Source organism: Protopterus annectens, chromosome 6.part0 (assembly GCF_019279795.1).
Source record: "Protopterus annectens isolate FY-2018-M chromosome 6.part0, PAN1.0, whole genome shotgun sequence".
Lineage (NCBI taxonomy): Eukaryota > Metazoa > Chordata > Ceratodontiformes > Protopteridae > Protopterus > Protopterus annectens.
This window is the reverse complement of record NC_056737.1, coordinates 954,013,036-954,038,971: the sequence shown is the minus strand read 5'-3', so window position 1 is coordinate 954,038,971 and position 25,936 is coordinate 954,013,036.

Below are 25,936 nucleotides of genomic sequence, written 5' to 3'. Positions count from 1 at the left end.
AAAAGGGAGGAATGTGTTGAAATAGGACAGCCCGCCATGTACCCAATTAAGGGTGTATGCTCATATATAAATATATATATATATATATATATATATATATATATATATATATATATATATATATATATATATATAGAGAGAGAGAGAGAGAGAGAGAGAGATACATAGAGGCATGTCGATATATAGAGGTCTACATATATATATATAGATATATAGATAGGTTAAAAACATCTACACATAAATGGAGGTACAGATAAACATATGCAATAATGTATATATCTATATACATATACACACACACACACACACACACACACACACACACACACACACACACACACACACATATATATATATATATATATATATATATATATATATATATATATATATATATGTATATATATATATATACACGCACATACATACATGTCAGTAGACAGCATCCAAAGTTTTCATATCTGAGTATAACATGGACCATAGCAATCACACATTATGCCCCCCCCAAACAATATGAACATAACATATGAAGAGTATATGCCAATACACTATTACAAACATGTTCTATGGACACAGTCACCAACACAACTGCAATGACTGCAAATATCCATAACAGAATTACACAGACAGCTTTCATTTTGCAAATCTTTATTACATTCCGATGTATTGCCAAAAGGATTCAAGGACTAACAGTACCTGCATGCTATACAGGAAGCATTTAATAGTGCATTAATGAATCAGCCTGCAATTACCATAGTATTAGTCCACTAAGGGATAGGTGTTCACATAGGGAAAGAACACCCACACACATATAGACATTGTATAAAAGGGGTTCCTACACACCTGCATGTGCTATGTATACCCACCAACATCTACCCCACAACCAAAATAATTACATCAATACATACTGTCATACCATAACCAATTATGCAACTACTGTACAACATCTGCTGAAACCTTAACATACCTGGACACAGACACACTAACATGGCCCTATGTGAAATAGTTGCCATTATACAATTGAACAGCTGCTGATGTAACCGGGTTTGTATGAACTAATCCCGTTTCAGAGGGTTGAAAGGTTCATACACCAGGAAGTTTTACAGAGTACTGATTATTAGCACAATATGATACACAGTAACACCAAACTAAATATGTCTGGTAAGCACACTGTAAACTCTCTAACATTATATGCATAGCTATGCAGCCTTGAGCTGGTCAAACAACCTGGCCAGAATGAAACATATGCAGAAGTATTAGGCACAGACAAACCCTGCACAAGTAGCAATGTTCAAAAATATAACAGCAGTACTCACATTTAGACCAACTCCTCTAGGCATTACACACAATATATTACGGTATGTCTCCATACAGCTGTTGCAATAGATTCCAAACAAAACTTCCACGCTGTCTTCCTCACAAGTAAGGCAAAGGGATAATTATACTCCACTGTAGCCATGGTATTGGCTAAGGCAGTAGCAGCGCAGCTAATGTACATGTAATTTGCTACTTAGGAATACCAATTGGCCATCGGGATAGCACATGTTATTGATCTGTAACTATAAAATGTTGCCTTGTCACACATTCAAGCCTGTATTTACCTGGAGGACAGTACAAAACACTGAAAGATGAACCAAAAACAAGTATTACACTAGTTAATAACACCTCCAATTATTAAAATGGTATGTATAACATGTAGTATGTCTGTGTATGTAGTATCTGTACTGCAAGAATTACAGTGTAATCAATGCATATAGTGGAAATAGCTATCTTGTAGTGATGTAGTGTTGAGCAGTAGTAATGCTTGAAGTATTCTATGTGTGTACTGCTGTAGGTCACACGGCACACTCCACGTATACCACAAGAGATGATATGGGCTTGGAACCCACCAATTCGCTTCCAGCCACTGTTAGTGTCAGGATTGGTCCAACAAGTATGTGCTATAACAGGGGATAGTATATATCGATATATTGTAGCAGTCTACATATGTATGGGTGTATAAGTAAGATGAACATGTTAAAGGTGGGCTTACCATGCAAATCTGGTGTACATTGTGGGATATTGTGCCAATAATTGTGTAATGTACAGTATTCTAGGCAGATCTGTATTCTTTTCTACATAGCAGTTCTGTTATGTTATGCAAACAATAGTTATGTCTATTGGCAATTACAATACTCAATGACAGGATACATAGCATTAGTATTCATCTGACAGGTTAGCAGCATGATAGCAAAGATAATTGGAAGAGCCAGGTAACTATCCATGCACGTAACACATGTAATATCCACCTCTCTACTATCGTTTGCAAGCAATAACATCTGTGCTGTTGGGTTGGGAGGGTGGCCTAATGGTTAAGGTGTTTGCCTTACAAACACAAGGTGCAGGGTTTGAGTCTCATAAGGGATAATTGGCTAAGATTAAAATGGCTCACAAGGGCAGTTAGCTTAGTACTAATCTATGAATCTATGAATCTATGTGCATGTGTACATGATATGCAAATGTGTAGTGACCCTTGTTACAGGGCTGGGCCAAATGGCTATGTGCACACCTACATAGAGTGGATATTGAGAGTACAGACACACTGGTTGAACTACCAGGTTTGTGTAGCCCAACCTCTCATTGCCAACCTAACAGCTGCCTGCACATGCTGTATGTAAGGTAGTGCACAGCACTGGTAATGAAACAAGTTGCAGATCATCTTTAACCCCATTGTAACATCTGCAGTAGGAGTGTAACATGTAGGAGACACCTGCCCATGTGTAATAGCTGCATCATAGGTGATGACTCACACTATCTGATTATATCCTGATCATGTTGATAGTGGCATCAGAGCCTATTGATACATGAGTCTGTTTGGAGAGTGGGTGTCTGTGCCCAACAGAGCTCATGGTCCTGGTGGATATGTGATTATATACCCAGAGAAGGAAACAGACCTGTAGACACTTGCATCATCTGTAATCAACTAACAGGATGTGATGTGCTCCTCAGAGGAGGATTGCTGCTGAAGGTAGCTACAATGTTTCCGTAATAGCCAGTGTTGTCATGTCCATAACACAGATATTTACATGTGAACATCACTGTCTAAGACATCTTCATAGGCAATACGTAAACTAAATACAGTATTGGTACTTGTAGTACTGACTGCTCATACAGGCATGTCCACTAGTCAGCTACTGGTGTTTCCTAATGTCAGCTTTGTGTATGTGGCCATCTTGGGGGAATGTAATTTCTATGCCATGTACTCTGCCAGACCCATCTAACGCCATGCTCCACACATTGTCTGGAATGCAGCTACAGGGGTAAGCTGGAAGGCAGCCCAGTCTACAGCCATGACTGGACTGGAGACTCATGAGGTGCAGGTTAACACATACAGCTCATCAACACAACTAACACATACCCATACCAGAACACATTAAGGACATCCACACACACACTACCGGAAATCACACACATTCACAGACGCATCTAAGTATCTGGCCAAACAAGTGACCTCCCCAACGGGAAGAGACAGACACTGAAATACACAAACTGTATGCTATAGTTTGCATAACTGTGCCACACCTCTGAACACATGACTGGAAACATGCCCAACAGTACTCATTTGTGAATGCAAACTCTAGCACTATGTTACACACCAACCTATATGAGGACATACATACTGTCAGCTGCCTGTCTGCCATGATTAGCCACATACTCATACACTTAGACCACCTTTTGAACTATACACATGGCTCTGGCATATTCCATGTTGTTGTGCAGGACCTGTGATGCAGTAGCCTGGACTGCATGGAAACCCATGTAGGAACTGTCAGGTCTTGTAGCCCATGCAGGTATGTCCCAAGGCCTGGGTAGCATTCTGCCATTGGCCAGAATGATACTGCAGTACAGGGACAAAAGGACTGTATTCCACAATTGTCTAGTATAGTGATGCATGTCACAGGGTATCCAGTATCTGTCATCCTGGGATAACATGGTTGACAGACCATGATGCTTTGCCAGACAGGGTCTTCACCTGTCACCCCTGGGAATCTGGATACTGCCTAGTGCTCATGCTTCCCCTATAGTGCCTTCATCATACACAGTTCAAGTGAGGGTCCACTGCTGTTACAGGGACAGCCAAGCAATAGACTGCGGGTCTCACTACACAATGGTACATGTCAGAAACACTATACAGATACACATATGTCAATCCCTAACATGGAGAACATATCTGTGCAGTGGCTGAGACATGTTTCAACGCTCCAGAGAGCACACCTGCATGACCATGTTATAACACATACCTCACCTCTTGCCCATTATCCTTTATTGGAACACACGGGCCGCAGGTGTGTCCATATTCCTGAAGGATATGTACACCCCCATGCTAATTGCACTTGCATAACATCAGATGCATTATGCTAAGCAACTACCTTTGTGCCAAAGTGGAATTCAATATGCACCATGAGACAGATCACCCACCAGGCCACGGACGTCCCAACTGTCATAATGTGCTGTAATCGGGAAGATTAGGTCTGAGACAGAACCATAATAATGGCTACTCTCAACTATTCCAGTATGAACTGGGAAGACTCCTCATGTACCAACACCTGCACTCAATGCATGTTGGATTCCATCGACCCCAATGACCTGGATCACAGTAGTCACACAAACAGGGCTAACAGTATGCTACGCATAGTTAGTCTCCAATGCCAATGTTATGATTCCTAAGAGCAGAGTGGTGAGTGCCATGGCACCCTTGCAGACGGACAGTGCATGTGCAAATGCTGAATCCTATCACAAATTAACCTTAAGCAGTCACATATGTGCAGTGATTGTGCCATTGAAACAGAACCAGGATTCAACCCAACACATACAAGTAGGCAAACTGGTGGTACCATGCTTTAAACTGTACCATGGAAGGTAGTAACTGTTGCAAGAGTGAACACACATGACTGTAGGTGATCCTGGTCAGCCTCAGTAAGATGCAGATACACCATATAAAACCACGCAAAGCTACTGTGAAATATTATGAGGCCAAGCACAGAGCATTCTATAGCTGTGTCATTAATCGTAATGGCATCGACAAGACCTGCCATGCTGCACAGCACTATGGCATGGGAAGTACTGCACCTACAGAAATAGCACCCGTTCATCCAGATAGGGTCTCGGAGAACCTAAACCCACTCCCCCCCCCACTCCCAACAGGTACACTTAGTAATATAGCCATATACACTACAGGGCCCCTGTACTAACAACTATGCAGGTACAAGCTGCACTCTCTAAAGCCATACATACAGCTTTCATGGGACCTGTCAACATCCCAGTGTGTATCCTACACAAATGTAAGAACATTCAGCTATCCACATACACATCATGTTCAATCATAGCTCCATGTCAGGCTGTGTACACACCTAATGGTGCACAGCAACAGTTATCACAACCCACAAAGGGGGAGACACCATTGATAATGGGACATAGGTTCATAGGTTCATAGGTTGGTACTAGGCTATCAGCCCTAGGGCCTATACAAGCCTAGCCATAACAATTCCCTGGCTATTTCTTCCCACACTATTTACTTCCCTGGACCCCTGTCTAGCAGGGCAACTGACGTGATCCCCGGGGTGAATTTCCTTTCTCCCATCCAATCATCAAGGTTCCTTTTGAAGAGGACCAAAGAGGCACTCTGCTTGACATGTATGGGCAATCTATTCCAGATTCTGGGGAGTCTCTGGGTCAGGAACCTATCCCTCCAGCATGTTTTGTTTATTGTGATGACAAGGTTTAGATCCCTGGAGCTTGTGGCTCTGAGGGATTGGGATTTCTTTAAGTGTAGCATGTCCAACAGCTCTGGATTTGACATGGCCTTGTATGTTAAGCAAAGATCGCCTCTGAGTAGACGATATGTGACAGAGTATAGCTGGAGTTTTTTTAAGGCAGTCAGCGTAGGGCATCCGCTTTAGGCCTGTGATGTTGACAACTACCATGCTGAGTCTGGTCTGTATGGCCATGAACCATGGTCAGTGTAATTGATGTACTCTGTACAGATGTAGATGATAGTAGGGTTGATTCACACTGCATATCATGACCTTGCCAGGTTGAGGGACACCATCACCCATACTGTGTTCCAGCTATACTCAGTAAACTAGGTGTATCTTCCTATGTCACAGGAGTGCTTGGCAACTGGACTGCTGGCAGAACCCACACTACAGAAGGTGTCTGATGAATACACGCACATCACACCAGTTCCAGCCACAGTAATACAGGGGTCATTCCTGGTACTCCCCCTCTTTGTTATCTATACCACATAGACTAACACAGAAGGCATCAGCCTATTGATGTTTGCAAATGACTATGAACTAGGAGCAATAGTTGACTCATTGTGTGCTGCGTTCAACATACAGAAGGGCCTTAGTGTGTCAGATGTGTGGTGTGTGATGTATGGCCACAATCTGACAGCTAAGTATTGCATTGTCATCCCCTATGTTACAAACCCTGTACCCATTAACTACCACCTAGGCAGCGGTCAACATAATGGCAACTGTGTGTATGGGATGCAGCAGGACAGTACTTCCCTTTGATAGTTACATCACCACAAAAGACAGGTAGTCATATGTGGCACCCCTAATCATGACAGGGTGCTATCCAGGAATATAGAGATAACTGCTCAGCCATACTCAACCCCCATGTGAACCATAATAGATCACACATTTCCTTTAAGGGTTATTGCCCATGTGCAGATGGCCTACACTGCCCTTCACAATCCCTAGCTGTACTATGTAGCATGCAGCCTACCCTGAATAAAGCCATGTCCAACCCAGAGGTGCTGGGCATGCTACACTTAACACATCATGATCCCAAATAAACACATACATCATGGACATCCACCTTTGTAGTACAAGGATCCCAACATGCCTGACAGATCCCTGTCCCACACACTTAACATACTCTTGCCATACTATGCATCCGTGTCCAGCAAAGCTGCACATTGTCCCTCTCTGTGACATGGTGTGATGACTGCATGCCAAATATATAAGTAACCATGTGTATCAGTTCTGTGGCACTGCTTGAACTGGCCACTGAAAGTTACCTGTCTGTTGCCTACAGCTAGGTAACCTATCTGCCTAGGCTCATAAATGGCCAAGGGCATATAGCCTACTAGATCACTATGACCATACATGCTAGAGTTGATATCCAACCCTGCAAATACCAACAGGCTAGCTATTGTCCCATGTGTTACACATGTGCAAAACAGGCAATACATGGCAGGATGCTACACAGCTGTACAGTGCCATGTAGATGTATATGGCAAAACACATATATGCTTGCAAGTCTGAGGGTCACAGGTCATGTCCTTAATGGCTATGCATGACTATATTTGTGGCATATACACAACATTAAGGTCAATTGCATTAATGTGAACACACCCAGGCATGTGCTGATAGGTAAAGACACCACTACAGGCAAACAGACATGCCCATGTCAAGACAACATCCACATGGTGTATGACCAATGTCATCACATGACACACACACACACACATATATGGCGATAACATCACATCACCAGTAAGTTTCAAATGTGTGTGACCTATACATGTCAGTGGTGTTAGTGTCATGTAGAGTTACAAAGACGTATTTGTAATCTTAATAAATGTGATACACATGTATGTTCAGCTGTACTGCTGTACTTCTCTGTGAGTTACTGTGACCTGTCCCCATCGTTATGTCTTCCAGGTATGCCATGTAGCAGACTGCCACCATACAGCTACTTGGAGAATGATGTCCTCATCCCATACCTCCTCGACAACTACACGACGCTCTTCAGCCATGTGCCACAGAATGCACAGCAGCGGGATGCCCTGTGGGAGGAACTCTGCAGGAGGGTAACTAATGGCAGTCACAATCGCATCTATGAGCAGGTGCACCAACACTGCACTGACCTGATAAGATGGGCAAAACAGCAGGCTAATGCAATCACCAGGGAACAAGGTGCAACAGGTGGGGGGCCACTCACCCAGCCCCCACTCACATGTACCGAGGAGCTACTGGCCAACCTGGGGACACCTGTAGACCTCCATCCACAAGCTTTAGCTGGTATTGTGGAGGTTGGTGTCTCTCAACCACCTAGCCTGGAGTTGCCTGGTAAGTCACTACTGCTCATAAAACACAACTATATATCACATAGTTACATCTGTTACTGTACAATATGTAATATAACATCATATGCAAGGCATGTATGCACACATGCCACATACTATAGTCTGCTACTTTATGTATGCACAGATGTGCATACTCCAGAGTATAGTGTATTGTACTGGCTTATGTGCTAACATGGACATTGCACCCTGTAGCTATCACACAGCTGTGGATAATGATCTTACTGCTGTGACACCCCTGTTTAGGTACCTCTGGCATTTTGCAGTGACAGCAGCCTGTGTCAGGTGAGATTGTTATATTTTACCAGGCCTGATAATGTGCGGACCATATTAATAGCATGCTATCTGCCATAACACACGTACACATAATGTATGGTGGTCTTGTTAATGGACACTGGTCAGACCTGCAATGCATCACACTGTTTACCTATGTGAAACAATTGAAGACTATATGAAACACCTACACTAAACCTTCCAAACTGTCATTGCCAGATGTGTGGACAACAGTGAATACAATGGTGGAGATGTGTTCAACTGTAGGGACAGATGCTACATATCAGCATTACACATGTTGGGAATACAAACAGTACTGTACAGAGAGCATATGTGTGCACACAAATGTGTTGGAGCTGGAGTATGCCTGGCCTACAGGATACACCCTTGCGGATTATACCCTTGCTATGAATGTCACACAATGTCATGTGCTATCAGACATGTCCATGACATGTAGTGGGCTGACTGCAACACTGCTCAACTATCCTGCAAAACATGTCTCACATCCCATACATACCTCTCTTTGTCTGCATAACCCTGTCCTCAGTGGGGCATATGACATCTATGGGTGTATGTCATATGGGATAACACTGACATGTGAAATAAGATGGCCATCACAACCATTGGACTGAACATGTGTACACATGGCCATGGAGGATGGCCAGAGACATGAAGCAACACACACAGTAGAAGTGATGTACATGTGTGTACACCCTGTTGTACATTGGCCCGACACAATACAACTATGGCCTTTGTGCAATGGTGATATTGCAGATGTGAAACACTAAACATTATACAGGCCTGTGCACAGCTTGTGTAGGCATAACATGTCTTGAACATCTGGAGTGCATCACGACATGGAAGCATTCACCTATACAGTATCCAGATACATACATGTGTTGCACAACATAACCATACATCCACATCAAGCCACAGATACAGAGCATTCACCTTGCTGGTGACAGACATCACTGTCATGCCTGCTCCTCATGTGTGTAAGGCACACGGATGGCATGTGGGAAATAGAGTGCATGTAAGTTAGTCATGTGTGGGCATAGTTTCCAGGTATCAGTAATATGGTTGCAGATGTGCAGGGGTGTCAGCTGTATACCCTCCTGTGACCTGTGTCACACATTCCACATTAGGGTTTATTGTGTATACACCTTGGTGATGTGAGTCACATTCCACATTACATATGTATTGTATGTGAACATAGTCATGGCTATGAACTGTGTCAGTAGCTCACACTGTATAGCAATTGTGAAGCCACATGATGCCCTGCAATTGCTATGCACATCAGCTCAATGTGCAGTATGTCCCTGCACATTTGTAGGGTGGACAGACAACATTGCATCAGCTGAAGGCCCATGTTAGTATAACACGTCCCTGCATTGGGACACCATTACCGTACTGTAGATTGGAAAAGACACCATTGTGTTACACATGTATGCATGTCATTCAACATGTCAGCAGAAGACATGTCATACTACATGTGATTGGCAAGGCCATACACCACACAGCAGGCCGGTGTACTGTAAACCTGTGCTGGTCTGTGGCACCATTGCAAAGTAGGGGCAGCCATGTCAAACATATGTGTACAGCCACATGCACAATGTCTACACTCAGCTTAGGGGTATGCAGAATAATGTTGAACAGACATGCACTGCTTTGGGGGAGATATGCAAGCTAGGGCTCAGGCAAACATAGTATGCAGTTGACATACCCTACAGCTCATGTCCTTACACATAGGGGCGGTTGTCAACACAGAGCATCAGTTGCAGATGTACAAAGGTCAGTGATGCTCTGTTAAGATGTGATGTATGTTGCACACACCGTGGCAGTGCAGTGCAATGGTGCAAAGTGCATGCATTGTGTTGCAGGTATGGGGCATAGGCTTACTAACACAAATGATGTAATAGAGGTATGTATGCTAACCACCACTATAATTATGTAAGGTGCATGCCGTTTGCTATAACACATGCATGCTGTTGCATGCAACTCAAGGATGTATGATAAGTACCACTATAATTGCCTACGCTAAAACTATAATTGTCTAAGCTGATTGCCATCTGCTATATCATCTGCATGTAGCATGTGTGTCAGTGTGTGTCAGTGTGTGTCTGTGTGTGTCTGTCTGTGTCTGTCTTTCTGTCTGTGTGTGTGCCTGTCTGTCTGTGTATGTGTCTGTCTGTGTGTGTCTGTGTGTGTCTATCTGTGGTTGTGTCTTTCTGTGTGTGTGCCTGTCTGTGTGTGTGTCTGTCTGCCTGTGTGTGTCTGTGTGTGTGTGTGTCTGTCTGTCTGTCTGTGTGTGTGTGTCTGTCTGTGTGTGTGTGTCTGTGTGTGTGTGTGTGGCTGGTATAACTTGTAATGTACAGTTCTTGTCTTCCACTCACAGGTGTTGATGTAGGTGCATTGCCCTCCTGCGGTCCACCTGATGTTAGTGTCCTCACAGACTCTAGCAATGATGATGATAGTATGATTGAGGCACTGGCAGGGTTGTCAGGGGCTGAATCTGTGCCATCGGTTGCCATTCCACCTGTCTTCCCTTCATCCTCACACACAGTTCCCCTGCCTGCACATACCCCATCACCACCGGCCATAGAGGAAGGACAGGTGGCAGGTGGTAGCATGGAACAGGGAAGTGTGGTGACTATGGAAGGTCTGCCTGCACACCATGACCCCAGTCAACAGACTGGTGATGTCTCACACAGGCATGTGCCCAGCACTGCTCATAGGTGGACCACTGGCCAACATGCCCCTGCAAGACCAAGCACATCAGCTGGAGTCACCAGACGCATGTTTTGGGCTGTAATGGAGGCACAGACATGTGCTGAATGGCACAACAGAGAAGGTCTGAGGCATCAGAGGGATGCTGTCTGTTCATTAACTGACAACATCCCGGCACTTGCAAATGCTCACCATCATCTTGCAGATGTGTTGGATAGACGATTGGGTGACATGGTGGGAGTCCTTGACTGTGGCATGTCGATCCTCGAGTGTGAAATGTCTGTGCTGGAACATCTGGTGGGAGTGAGGCATCAGGCACATGGTTGTAGGTCAGCTACATCACCTGTTGAAGGTCTACGTGAACATGCTAATGCACATGCCCACTCCCATAGTGGCAGTAGCAGCAGCAGTGCAGCTGGTGCTGTGCAGTCCACACCAGGACACAGCAGGCCATGAGCATGTGGTCCTGGATGGTCCCAACAGGGACACAAATCCAGTAGATATGTGTCATCTGACGGTACCCAATCTGGACCTCTGCCTCGTAGAGCCCGTGCAATCCCTGGCAGGTGCAGGTCCTGTTGCTGTGCCAGACACAGTGAACTGTGAAACCTGCCTTGTACAGTCTGCAGATGTCAGTATTACCCCTGTGTAGGCCAGCCACATGCCAGACCTGTGGGCATGCATACACACACACACTGGAAAAAATGTAGGGCACCTCAACACACACATGCATAACATCCACACATGCCAAATGATATCACACGTCTTACCACACACGCATGTTGTCATCCAATGGCACAGCCTAGGCCTCTGGCAAACATTATAACCCTCTGCATATGATGATGCCTGTGCCGCATCCCTGTCATCCACACCATCGGTGCAGGGACATGTTAATATGGTCTGATGCACAGGATGAACATACTAGGTAGACAATTGTAGATTAATATTGTTGAGTAGTGTTGACAGGCAGCAGACATACCATGTATTGCAGTTGTAGAGTGCATTTTGTACGTTTGACAGTATGTATCATGTGTAACAACACTAACAGCATGTTGATCCTGATGTTCTACATTCCTCTTTCAGGTGTAGTTGCATGTGACGGGGGATGTTGGTGTTTGCGGGAGTCCCTTATGTACATGTTGACTACGCACATGTCAGTATGACAATACCTGCATGCACGTTGTAGCTTCCACATCAGAGTTATATTCTCCCATGTTTCAATTATGTTCACTGTTCTAATGATCCAAGAACATGATAGCTGTGTAGTAGGCTACTGTGTTCAGAGATGTCACATCCATAGTGGGTGACATCACAGATATAGTTACTTGGAGCATGGAGTGGGTAAATGAGTAGTATGCTGGAAGACAAGGGTAAAGGCCACTGGAAATAGTGGCTTCTCATTGGGAAGCGGTAATACCCACTGCCATGACAGCATGCAAACACAGTCACACCCACACACTGAGGGATTCACAGACACAGTAACACACACTCTGACACACACACACACAGTTGCCAGTGTTCAGATGAGAACCCCTGCCTATGTGCATATCATCTTTATAGTACTATGCAATTACAAGATGTGCCACAGAGATTACACATGTACAGATAGTTGGAATGGCCTAAGATCAAGGACATCAACAGGTATACTAAAGTGCAGTGAGTGTATGTGGGAAGGGGGGGTCCATCAGTAGGCTACGTAACAACAGGTCACACACCAGGGAGTACATGTTAACAGGTGGATAGTATGCCCGTGTACGATTGATGATATCAACAGGGATGCTAGATTGCTTTGAATGGATGGAAGGAGGGGGCATTAACATTTCACTATGGTGAAATACAGCCTCACTTCATGAACTGGACAGCCATACACACACACACACACACACACACACACACACACACACACACACACACACACACACTCACACACACACTGGCTTTCACAAAGATATACACCTATGTTACACACATACAGACACTTTACATGTGTGAGGTTTAACCACCTGCCTATGCCTTTCTTTCTACACTTTCTCTGTACTGGTGTCCTCAACAGTGTTCAGGAGAGTGATAACATGTGGGATGTATTCCCAACCATATGTGACATACATGGACACACCCCCACGCGTGCCAGTACTGTGAATCAAACACCAGCCTATCTCATGATAGGTACCACAGAAGTACAGCACCATCGCATCTGGTACAATGCTTACTGACTCTTTCCTTTGACAACTGTGCTGATATATGCACAATATATGCACAGGGGATGTATTACTGTTACAGGTGTCATGAGGTTTGCCTTCAGTGTCACCCTTACAGCATTCTCCATTGTCTGTCTTCCACTTCAATTAACAAAACCTGACCTTAGCAGGTACACAGGTTATTGTAGGACTGGTTGTAACACACCAGTGAGCTGTCCTCAGTAATCATTCATCTGCAAGGAAGCCCCACCACTTAGTAGTCATGTACAGACATCTGTCCATACCTCATGTACAGCTTACTGTACTTAGAGCATATCACCATATACAGTTGGCAATGTTGAGGCTGTATTGCAACAGCATGATGTACTAAGACAACAGTCACCTTCAGACATCAAACACTGCACACACATGGAATCTACACAAACAACAATACATGTACACATATGCAGTCTACATCAGTATGTGCACTAGAAGGTCAAGAGGATACATTCCACAACTTCCCCATGCCATGTGTGAAACATAGCCGAGCATTACACCATAATGGATGTTGTATTCATGTACTGATAGGACACCACCACTTTCACCAATTAGCCATGTGTACATATATTACAACCGCACATATCAGCATGACACACACAGCATTATTCCATGTCATGCTCCTACGAATTGTTACTTTGACAATGCCATGGTGAAGCCAGGGCACTGTAATGGTCAAGAGTGAGCACATCATATTTGCCACACACACCTCATGTGTACTGGAGGAGTGCCAGCAATGTGCTCTGTTAGAGCTAGGCAGTAAACTCATTCAAGCATGTGTTAGGTCTGTGGCTTGTAAACATCTCACCCCAGCATGTACAGGCTATTTTGGTACTAAGGCTAATGTCTAGACAGCACACAGCATGCATGGCTTGCAATTGTTGACATGGGGTATATGTAGGAGCTGTGGCCACACACGGCTGTACATGTCATGAACATATCACCTGTGACTATTCAGGAACATACAGAGCAGAGATGCATTTCCCTGAGTCTGTCAATACATGCCTTGTGTAGGTCCTATGGTCCTGTTATTTGGGTATGTTTGTAGGCATTGCATTAGGTGGACATGTCTAAAGACATGCATGCCACATGGGGTGTTGATTGATATGACAGGTGTCATGGGTGACCAGTAGAGTGGGAATATTACCTCTGTCAACATAGATATTGAACCTTATGTACTGTTAGCATGTTATCTGCCACGTGCATGTGTGTAATGACTGTAGCCACCTGTATTTAGAAAGGTAAACATAAGCTATGGTAATGTAATTTATGTTGTATGAGTGTGGGATGTAGATATCCAGGGCAGGTACGGTTAGGTCATATCCAACCATGAGGGTGTTGTTTACTGGTGTACAGCAACAGTCAACCATGTTAATGCTGACAACATTCAAGGGACCCTGGTATGTGTACAACTGAGCTGGTTACAAACAGTGGTATTATTGCATTGCATAACACATTATGCAGCTGTGTCTGTACATGGGTGCTTTGCACAGTTGATGTAGGCCTAGGTACAGTTCACCAATAGAGGGTCATCTGGTGGTCTGCCATATGTCGTACCACATATGGATGTGTGTTGGTAGTCTGGGAACATGGTGGTGGATGTATATGAAGATACAACCTAAAATGCAGCATTTGCCACTGTCACCTGTATCTGACTCATCTGTGATGTGTTATGTCAGAGTAGTGGTCTTTACATGTGAGTAGCCTTTATGAATATGTGTACACCACCACCTGGAATGGTCCATGCCACTGTTATGGTCAACATGTCTGGATCTGAGTTATATGGTGGTAGTGCAATCGTGCACTACAGAGCCTTCAGCCAGGTGTTCCTCACTGCACAGATGTCAGTATTCCCCATTGCAGGTTCTACATTGAGCAAATGGATTACTAAAGCCACACATCTAGCATGGGTTAGCATAAGCATCCAATGCAATTGTCATGTAGGTGTCAGGGTGTTACATCTGTGTGTAGGAAATTTGCCTTGGAATGCGGCTGTATGGGTAAATGCGACCTAGGTATTATCCACACATGTATAACATGGATGCATGTGTTCTGTGTTGAAGGCTCATCGTTCGGTCATGACAGCCCGGAATGACAGATATTGGATAACCTCATAATAACAGCAGGACATTGGCTCATTGTTTTGGTCTAGCAATTGCCACCCATACCATGACATCACTGCGTGTGGCATTAATGTGTTTGGTAGTAAATGCCCCATGTAAGGTAACGGACAGCGGCAGAACTTGTGTATATGACCAATGTAAGATATACTTAGGGTAGCAGTCCTGCTAATAATGACAACTACTAACACAGCCGGGAGAGGTCATCTTGACTACTGCACCTCAGTACCATTGCATAAGGTGGCTCACACATTATGCTTGCACATGCCACTGTTCTACGTATAATGCCACTGTCCACAACCTGCTATCAATGTATGCCATTCAGGGCAGCAAGTTGTGTGACACATGCTGTAGGTAGCATCTGTATGTGCAACCCAGGTAACCTATTGTCTGTCATGTCCACACATGCATGAATGTGTATATGTAACATATATATGTCAGTACTTCATGTGCATGTATGCATGTGCATCACACAGCACAGACACAGATATATCATTTACAGGCCATATACAGGTATCAGGTAGTAAACCAGTATGATGTGCATATATATACACTGACAGGTAAGATGTACCTAACTGTAAACCTGTATGTTTACAATAGGAGTCCATTACAACATGTTCTGTACATGTAAGTGTTCGAACATGCACACTGTGGCCTTCAGTGGTTAAAATCAGAGTGCATCCCAAACAGCCCTGTACTACTAAGTGCATGAGCGTACTCACTGCCACCTTGTGTAATTTGAGTCAGTGCATCCAACAAGCTCTTTGTTACTAAGTGTATGAACATATCCAGTATAACCTTGTGTAGTTGTAGTCATAGTGCATCCCAAACGGCCCTGTGCTACTAAGTGTATGAGCATGCCCACTGTAACCCTGTATAGTGATAGTAGTTGTCCATTCCGCAGATGGCCATACTCCAGTTTAGGTTCCTGTTGTCCTACAACTATACCTCTCAGGCCTACCTGCGGATGGTGTGTCTTGTTTGTGCATACAGGTTGTAATGGACACCTACTTTAAACACACAGGTCTACAGCTATGTACTTCATGGCTGTCAGTCTCCCTGTTGTTCTCCTTGATTGTAGAAGGGCAGTCTGATTGCCTTGGGATGTGTAATCTCTGTGGCGCATCTCATAACTGTGTAGTACTGTAATAGAGATCCTTAGATAGGCAGGAGTTCTGATTCCACTACTGGCAACTGTGTGTGTGTGTTTGTGTGTGACAGCAAATGCCCGAGTGTGCGTGTGTGTTTCAGCAAATGCCTGAGTGTGTGTGTCAGCATAGGCTGAGTGTGGTTGTGTGTGTGTATTTGTATCTGCATCCTGTCATGGCAGTGGGTTTTGCTGCATTCCAAAGTGACACCTTCTTTTGCACTGGCCTTTATCCTTGTCAACCACTATATCTCTCTCTTCCCCCCTCCCCACTGCAAGTAATCGGTCCTGTGATGTCACCAAGCTCAGACGTGGAATCAGTAAGTGTAATTGAATGTGTTCTGTGACACATACCCCAACTGCATACCACTGTACTAGTTACCTTTACATAGGCAAGACGTGTATGCACAATACTGGCAAGGGTGTGTGACTACCCTGTAGCCAGGCATACACATGTGTAATGTCTTTTAGCACACCATGGTAGCCATCTGTGGTGACCGGTGTCTACAAAGTATTACATAGTTAGGAATGGAAAAGAATACACAGTCAAGCACGACTACAGTTGGGTATGTTATTTTCCTGTGCCAAGATGTAGTTATGACAGTTGTACAGATGTAGACTTGTCTTTGTTGTTTCACAGAGTACAGTACATTCAAGGGTACTGTACATATGTACACAAAGGGACTGTCCCATTTGTTTTTGGTACTGTGGAATACCTTTAGTAGGATGTGCATTATAGACTCCATGCAACATGTGTACAACCCAGATGGCATAGTGGTATGTCCAGTGACCTCAGTGTGCATGGTTCAGGGTTCAAGACCTGCAAGCCTTGTTGATACTGTCAATTAGGATGGTATAAGACACTTTTAAGCAGGTGTAAATGGCTGAGGACCTCCATCCCACTGTTTCCATCTGGGGGCTCATGGGCTTGTGAATGCCAAACACCCCTCATTGTCCAAGGTGTATCCCCCCACGTGCCATATACTGACCCTGTATGCTGTCTTGTCTGTCATCCTACCCTACCTATCCTCCAGGAGCATACCTACTCTCCTTCCCCCACATCCCACTCTCACCCTACGGAAACAAAAGGCCAATCAGTTCCTAGAACAACATTTGCCCCATACATAGCTGTCCATTTCACACACATGTCCACTGGACACATGTAACCCTTTTAATATGCATCACAACATACTCCAGTTGTCCTCTCCCCTGTCTCTCAGGCACATGATCCTAGTATGCACATGACTCCTAAATGTTCCAGGTACACGTGATGCGGACGACCACATTGTACACACAACACTACCAGTCCCTCTTTGGTTACCCCATTTACCTTTATCATGATGATGATGTAGCACACAGCACCTTGCAAGAGTACTGTTCTCACATAATGATTGGACAGGAACTGTTGTGTTAATGTAAATAACATACACAGAGTGGTGTATATAGCCAATGTACAAATGTTTACATGTATGACTGACACATGTCTGTCTGAGGGAGTCTTGATATTACATAGGACTACACCACTACATAATACAGGCATTGCTGGTGTTTCCCTTTTCATTCCTTTGTAATGCTTTGTTGTCACATGGGATGTTCCTGATATATCTATATATATGTATGTATCTATATGCTGGACATAAACACTCACACATACAGCTATATGATGGAATACATTTCCTATACTGTTGAATTACTGCGCTGGATGATATGTTTTTGATAAGGGCCGATATCTATATATCTGCCATGGCTTAGTGGTAAATCACAATAACTGTGTGTGCAAGGTCCTGGTTTTGAGCCTTGCAGAGGTAGTTTATTTTGTTGCTTGGCAGAACAAGGCCATTGGATACAGTGTGATTAAGGCATAATAAAGCAGTTGTGAGCAGGTGTGCATGGGTTTGTGCTGTGCTAAGCAATGCTAACCTCTGGTTACAGTTTCTTACACTCAGCCTCTACATTGCTTTGCCAGTGTAATACTCGCATACTGGAGGCCAAACAGGCTTACACCCACTTGCTCTCGCACTTGCAAATGAACTGCATTTGGTGTTTGCATCTGACACTCACACCCCTGCTTGGCAGTGAGGACTACGATATTACCTTCTGATTCCTATTACATGCCTACAGTATCGGGAATGGCTGCACATTAGGCAACAGCATGCTGTTGGACTGTACAGAATCCACGGCCTGTCCAGAGTATGATTCATATTATTGGTGTGTTCCTCTTACAATCTGCACTCATCTGGCTAATACATGGGAACTGACACTCTTCAATACAAACAAGTAATTGGGTTTTGGAACCCACATCCTTCAGCCAAGTCATGCTACTGCATACCTAATATTCTATCATCTTTCTAAGGTCGTCAGTGGAATATGTGCCTTTTGTCCCTATCAGACCTCTCATACGATTAGGGAAATATACAAACTGAATCTGGGACACGGCATAATGACATAAGGGACACATTTAAATTATTGGTGCTATTAACCTGACACATTGACAGGCTCATAGCATATGAATTCATAGACATTTTCTGGGGTAAATGATGTTTATAACTCTTAATTGTTGTCATTATTCATTATGTGTAATTCACCACCTTTCCTCCAAATGTCACTAGTTTTAGGAGGGATTAAGTGGGGCAGAGTTAGAAACCGAGTTGAAATCTGGGACGTCCCTAGAAATCGGTGATAGTTCAGAGGTATGGTCCCTATTTATTCCCCCAATGGTTTATGTCCTGTCCAGTGGATGTGCTCTTAGGGGTTGAGAGGTATGGGCATCAGCTATGCCCATTTTGGAATATTACTTACATCCCCGGGGCAGTCCTAATATGACTGTGCCAGCCAACACCTGCACGCCTAGGCCAATAATTGCATGCACATAGTTCCCCCACCTGCCACTCCTCTACAACACTCATCCTTACTGTGGGTGCAGGTGGGGTATAAACAAACCACTAGACACTGCCCACTCTCCCCGTGTTGGGACACATGTCGTACATTGTGTCAACCCATGGGTTATCAGGCTTACACAACCTACTGGTCCGTGTACATCTACAGGCTGGTTTGATAAGTCATTACCGGGACTGCCTCAGATCATTAATTTTTGGTGTCCCACAAGGGACATCAATGTCTGTGTTTCAAGATTAGACCTGGCAGGTCTCTCCCACTGGTAGTATCCAGCCAGTGGTCTGGGAAGCAGTGGTGTGTTTACCTTTATTGTGTTTCTGTATGTCTCACCGGCCTAGCTGGGGGGGTGGGGGGCTTGATGCTACGTGTTACAAGTTTGTTTATTGGACCCCTCACCCTCATAAGCATGGCCTGTGAACATATGTTACTCATAACTGCTGTATCATATCCCAGCTATATACATGTGTATATTTACAGTCACATATATATATATATATATATATATATATATATATATATATATATATATATATATATATATATATATATATATATATATATATATATACATATATGTATATATATATATATATAGATATATGTATATATATATATATACATATATATATATATATATATATAGATATATATATATATATATATATATATATATATATATATATATATATATATATATATATATATATATATATATATATATATATATATATATATATATATATATATATATATATATATATATATATATATATATCTCCCAACATATGGGTCTATGGGTGTCTGCATATGTATATATTTATATGTGGGTATGTATCTGTATTCTGTCTCTGTATGTATACATTTGTACTACGGAGAGGGAGAGGCTTATCTGTATGTTGCTATGGGTAGATATAAACACACATACCTCTACATATATACGTCTACATCTGGTTATTCCGTTCCTTGCCATATAGATTACACTTTGCTGCAGTGGGACTCGTAGTGGGTGTGGCTGCTTGTTGAGTGACGCCTCTGCCCAATGAACACATTCGCTTATATCCCTAGGGCTGTCCATATAGGCCCACATCAGCCAACACCAGCACACCTAGACCCATAAGTAGCTACCCATAGTTCCCCCACCCACACCTCCTCAACAGCACTCATCCTTACTCTGGCTTCTGGTGTGTCCTGGACACACCTCTACACGCTGCCCACTCTCCACTTCACCTGACCCATTTCATACAATTGTCTCAGCCCATGGGTCATCAGGATTTGACACCCTCATATTCCGAGTATGTTTACACCCCAGCCAGAATGGCCGGTCTATCACCTTCTTTTGGTCTTGGTAATTTTTGGGGTGTCCCAAGATTATAATTCATGGGTGCACTGTGTACCCCCCCGGTTTTATCCTGCCTGTGGTCTGGGGAGCAGTGGACTCTTTACATTGTTTGTGTGTATGTTTCCCATGTCCATCTGGGGCGGGGTGGAAGGTCATGCTACGTGTTTCATGTTTCTTGCTTGGGCTCCTCACTTCCATTGGCATAGCCTGTGAACATATGTCATTCTTGTGTGCTGTTTCCTATCATAGCTGTATATCTGTGTATATCTACACACACACACACACATATATATATATATATATATATATATATATATATATATATATATATATATATATATATATATATATATATATATATATATATATATATATATATATATATATATATACATGTATATGTCTGCAACTATATATATATATATATATATATATATATATATATATATATATATATATATATATATATATATATATGTATATATATATATATATATATATATATATATATATATATATATATATATATATATATATAGATATGTGTGTGTGTGTGTGTGTCTATAAAGCAATACATACCCCGCACAAATGCACTTACACATGCTTACTGGTGTTTATATATGCTTGACCTGCTTACTAGTGCTATATTCATTATGACACTGACACTTCACTCCAGTAAACTTTTAATTGATATGTTGCAGGTTATACAGCGGACGGATATTGCAATATGTTCATGTATGGATTACCGATGGTAAATGGTATGTGATACAGTGGGATTCAGTATGGGAATGTCTGTTCGTTAGAGGTTTGCTCTAACCAATACACTATTGCTGTGCTGCTTCATTTGCATGTATACCCATATACCCATGGCTCCTGTTCCCCCAAACACACACCCCAAAGCCTCCCTAACACTGCTGTCATCCATTCTTTAGTCGGATTCGCGGTGTATCCACACCACTACACATTGGCCACTCCCTACTCCTATAGACCCATTCCATTGGCTGACTCACTCCACGTATCCTCAGAACTCCCAAACGTTTAGTCCACAAACATTGGGGACATGAGCGACCAAAAGAATACTATTCACAAATTTTGGGTTGTCCCACATGGGACACGCATGTGTTTATGTCAAGATTAGACTCTATACTTCATTACATCCTTACTCCAGTTAACATGACACTACAATAAATTAATAAGTATGACTATGTGGTAACGCACACGTTACACATGAGAGCCTAATTATGTACATGTTCGGCGTATTTCTTTTACAAATAGACTGGTTTAGTAATTGGTGTTGCCATAGCAGGCAGATCACAGGAATGATTCCATGTGTGGGGAAGTCCTCACATATGATTATTTTCAGCACAGCACTGACTTCGGAAATTGTACACACTTCTGAGTTTTAACAGTTTCTTCCCATTCCTCTTCTGCACAACCTATTATTCTATCTACTATCAAGGTTTGTAAGGGCACATTCATGTTATTTATGTCTGCAAATGGAATGAATGTGTTACAGAGAATGTACTTCTACATATTGATGTCTGCATGTGTGTATGCATATATACCTATAACGAACGCGCTGACCTCCACGCGGTGGTCCAATTAGAGCCAGCCTATCCAACCCTGGCACGCCTGGCTCGATAATTTCATACCCATAGTTCCTCCACCCCACCAGTGTTCAAAATACATGCATACCATCCATTGTCCACTTTTTATCGCAGCCATGACACACCTCCACACATTGCCCTCTCCAGAGCGTTAGGGGCCCTACAAATATGTTGTCCCAACCCATGTATTCTCAGATTCTCCCACCATTTAGTCCTTGAACATACCTGCCCTTGATTGTGTAATGGTCGGATGGCCAAATGGTTTATCAATATTTGGGTAGTCCCACCAGGGACTACCCTCTGTGTGTAAAGTAGACTTAGCAAATCAACAATGTTATTCCCACTGGTAATATCCTGCCTGTGGTGTGAGTAACAGTGCTTTGCTCACTCCTGCCCAGCGCTATATAATACTGGGGTTGCTGTTGATTCCCTTCTCATTCCTTTTGTATGCTTTATTGTTACATCATTCTTTTTTCATATATATATATATATATATATATATATATATATATATATATATATATATATATATATATATATATATATATATATATATATATATATATATATATTATATATCTGTACATACTTATATACATTTCCTATGCTGGGCACTGCTTAGACCCACGCAAGTGCACTCAGACTTGTTTACTGGTACTTATATGTGTTTACTGTTGCTTATTTGCTCTTACACCTGCTTACTAGTACCTTATTCATTATGACAGTGCCATTTTGCTTAAATTATATTTAAGTTAAATATCTCATGCGATACTCTTATGTCGGTTTTACAGCAAAACGACATTCATTCCACATGGAAAATGATATGTGTTATTGTTGGGCTCGAACCTTGACTGCCTGTTTGATAGGCGGATGCTCTAAACACTACACTATTGACACATTGATTCCGCATGTTTTTCTCTATTTGAATGAATATGATGTGTAAGCTACGCTCGGCGGAGGGCAATGACATGCATACACACTGCGCTTTGCTTACATCTTCGCTATTGCTGCAATTTGAATGTATAATAGGGACACGGGGACAGGGAATCTAATTGTGACAGTTCTAGGGACAGGGCTCTACATTCCACTACTTGCTTGTGTGTTTACTACTTTTATTTTATTTCACTGTTCGTGGACACTCTTGTATGCTTTGCATACATTTTGGTATCCACGGACACTGACTTACTGACTTACTATTGGGGCGGGCTCTACTAGTAGGCATAGTAGGTTTTGCAAGTGTCAGGGCATGTTTACGCCTCTGTAGAGCACTTGTACACACCCCCTACACTCGCACACATTTCCTGTGCACGTCAAGGGAGTGGCAGCGCACCCTCATACATATTCATATGGCACTGCTGCGTCATCTGTAGTGAGGACGCTCGGCGCAAGGCTAAAACCTTCCTTGCGCCGAGCTTCTTGAATCCCGGGGATAGTTTTGATTATAAACCTATAAACCTATGACCCCTGAAACTAAGATACACTTTACCAAACTAAGAAATCTTTTGAAGCAATCTGTTAGATGTCATAACTGATGAAACCACAACAAAATTGACTAATTAATACCACTAGGAAGTTCTGGAAAGAAGTCACAGACTTATATGAAAAAACAATCATTCATCCAATCACATTATTTTAAGCAATTTCTCTCTACCTGATTTCATCTCAGAATTTAGCAGCCTCCTCACATTATGCTCTTTCACTACTCATTTTGTGAATATTTTTGAATCTCAACCTTACATCCCATCATTTTATTTCAAACACATTAAAAATAAAGAAATACAACCTCTCATTAAACAACTAAAACTTCACTGTCCATCAGGCAGAGATGTTCTCAGCTCCTGGTTCATCTATCCTTACAGAGAATACATTATTACACCACTGCAACACACACACACACACACACACACACACACACACACACACACACATGCACACACGCACACACATGCACATATTACCTCTGCTAACATAAAATGCCTTCCCAGCTATATGGAAAGTAACAGTTGTCAGCGCCCTCCCAAAGTAAACCAATCCCTCCAAAGTCCTTACTACACACTAGCTATAACCTTAGAGGAGCTCACATAGACCCAGCTGACATACTATATCATCAGTTATAACCTTCTATCATTCAAACAGCATGGATTCTGGTCAGGTTGCAGCAACTAACAGCTATCTGGACTCTTACAGACCAATTATCTTCGTAATTGACAAAGCAGAACTTAGTGGTGCTATATTTATCAACCTGTCCAAAGTTTTTGATCTACGATATCACAACCAAACCACCTACTTGACATAAGCATTAGTCCAGATACACTACCCTGGTTCTACAACTATCTTTTTAACCATTAGGTTTATATAAAATTTAACTCACCCTTCTCACTTCAAGCCAAAATCAAACAAGGAGTATCACAAGGTTCCATTCCTGCTCCCCTCTTCTTCCTCATCTAAATAAAAAGCTGCCCTTAGACCTACCCCACCTTCTGCTATTTCTTCATGCTTCTGTCATGATCCTATTCTGATCCAACAAATCCTTAAGAATCCTTCGGAAGGAATTGCAGACTGACTTTCGCACTCTTAACTCTTATCAACAACCAAAAAACTTTCAACCACTAAAAAAACAAATGTAATGTTCTTTAGAACCAGTAAATGATGAAACAAATCCCTTCACTTTTACTAATCTTTGATCATAATAACACTACATTAGAAAATACTCTCCATTTAAATACCTAGGTTTTTGGATAGGCCCAGCTCTGATCTTCATCCTACACGTAGAAAACACTAGGATAAAGATTAACCCACTACTATCATGGGCCAGCAACTCCCTCCCCCTCTTTCCTGAATAGCAATAGGTTGTTGTTGTATCTTTTGGCTTTTCCTGGTTAGGGGTCGCCACAGCGGAACTCTGGTCCGCTAATGATTGGTAGTTGATTTTTACGTTCTGAGTTACCAGCCCTGATGCACAATCTTCAACGAAGGTACGCCCATTCATGCATGTCTCCACGCAGAAGATGATCTATCTGAGAATCGAACTGGACAGCGTCTTACTGTGAGGTGACAACGCTACCGCAGCACCACCACCGCGGGTCCTGAATAGCAAAAGGTAAAAACATTATATTAGCCCAAGTAGGATATGGATTTCTCCTAAGGTTCGTCCTCAGTATTACTAACTCCACAATGGATCGATTACCAACTGAATCTGCAGGTCCATCTCACACTCCCCAAAGCATAATCATTGCTACACACCACTACAAAAAAAACAAAATGTCTCAAATAATACAAAGGTCTGACCTGCCATTATGCACTGCAATTTTCAAACTCTTACTCAGCCACACAGTTTCCTGTCTGGCAGCCAAACTAATAAGGGAGTGCTCTTTCTGCTACTTCAGAAATCAAAGTCACCCAGGTCATACCCTATGGGCTCTTGAAACTAAACAATAATGCACAGATTGTTGCTTCTCCT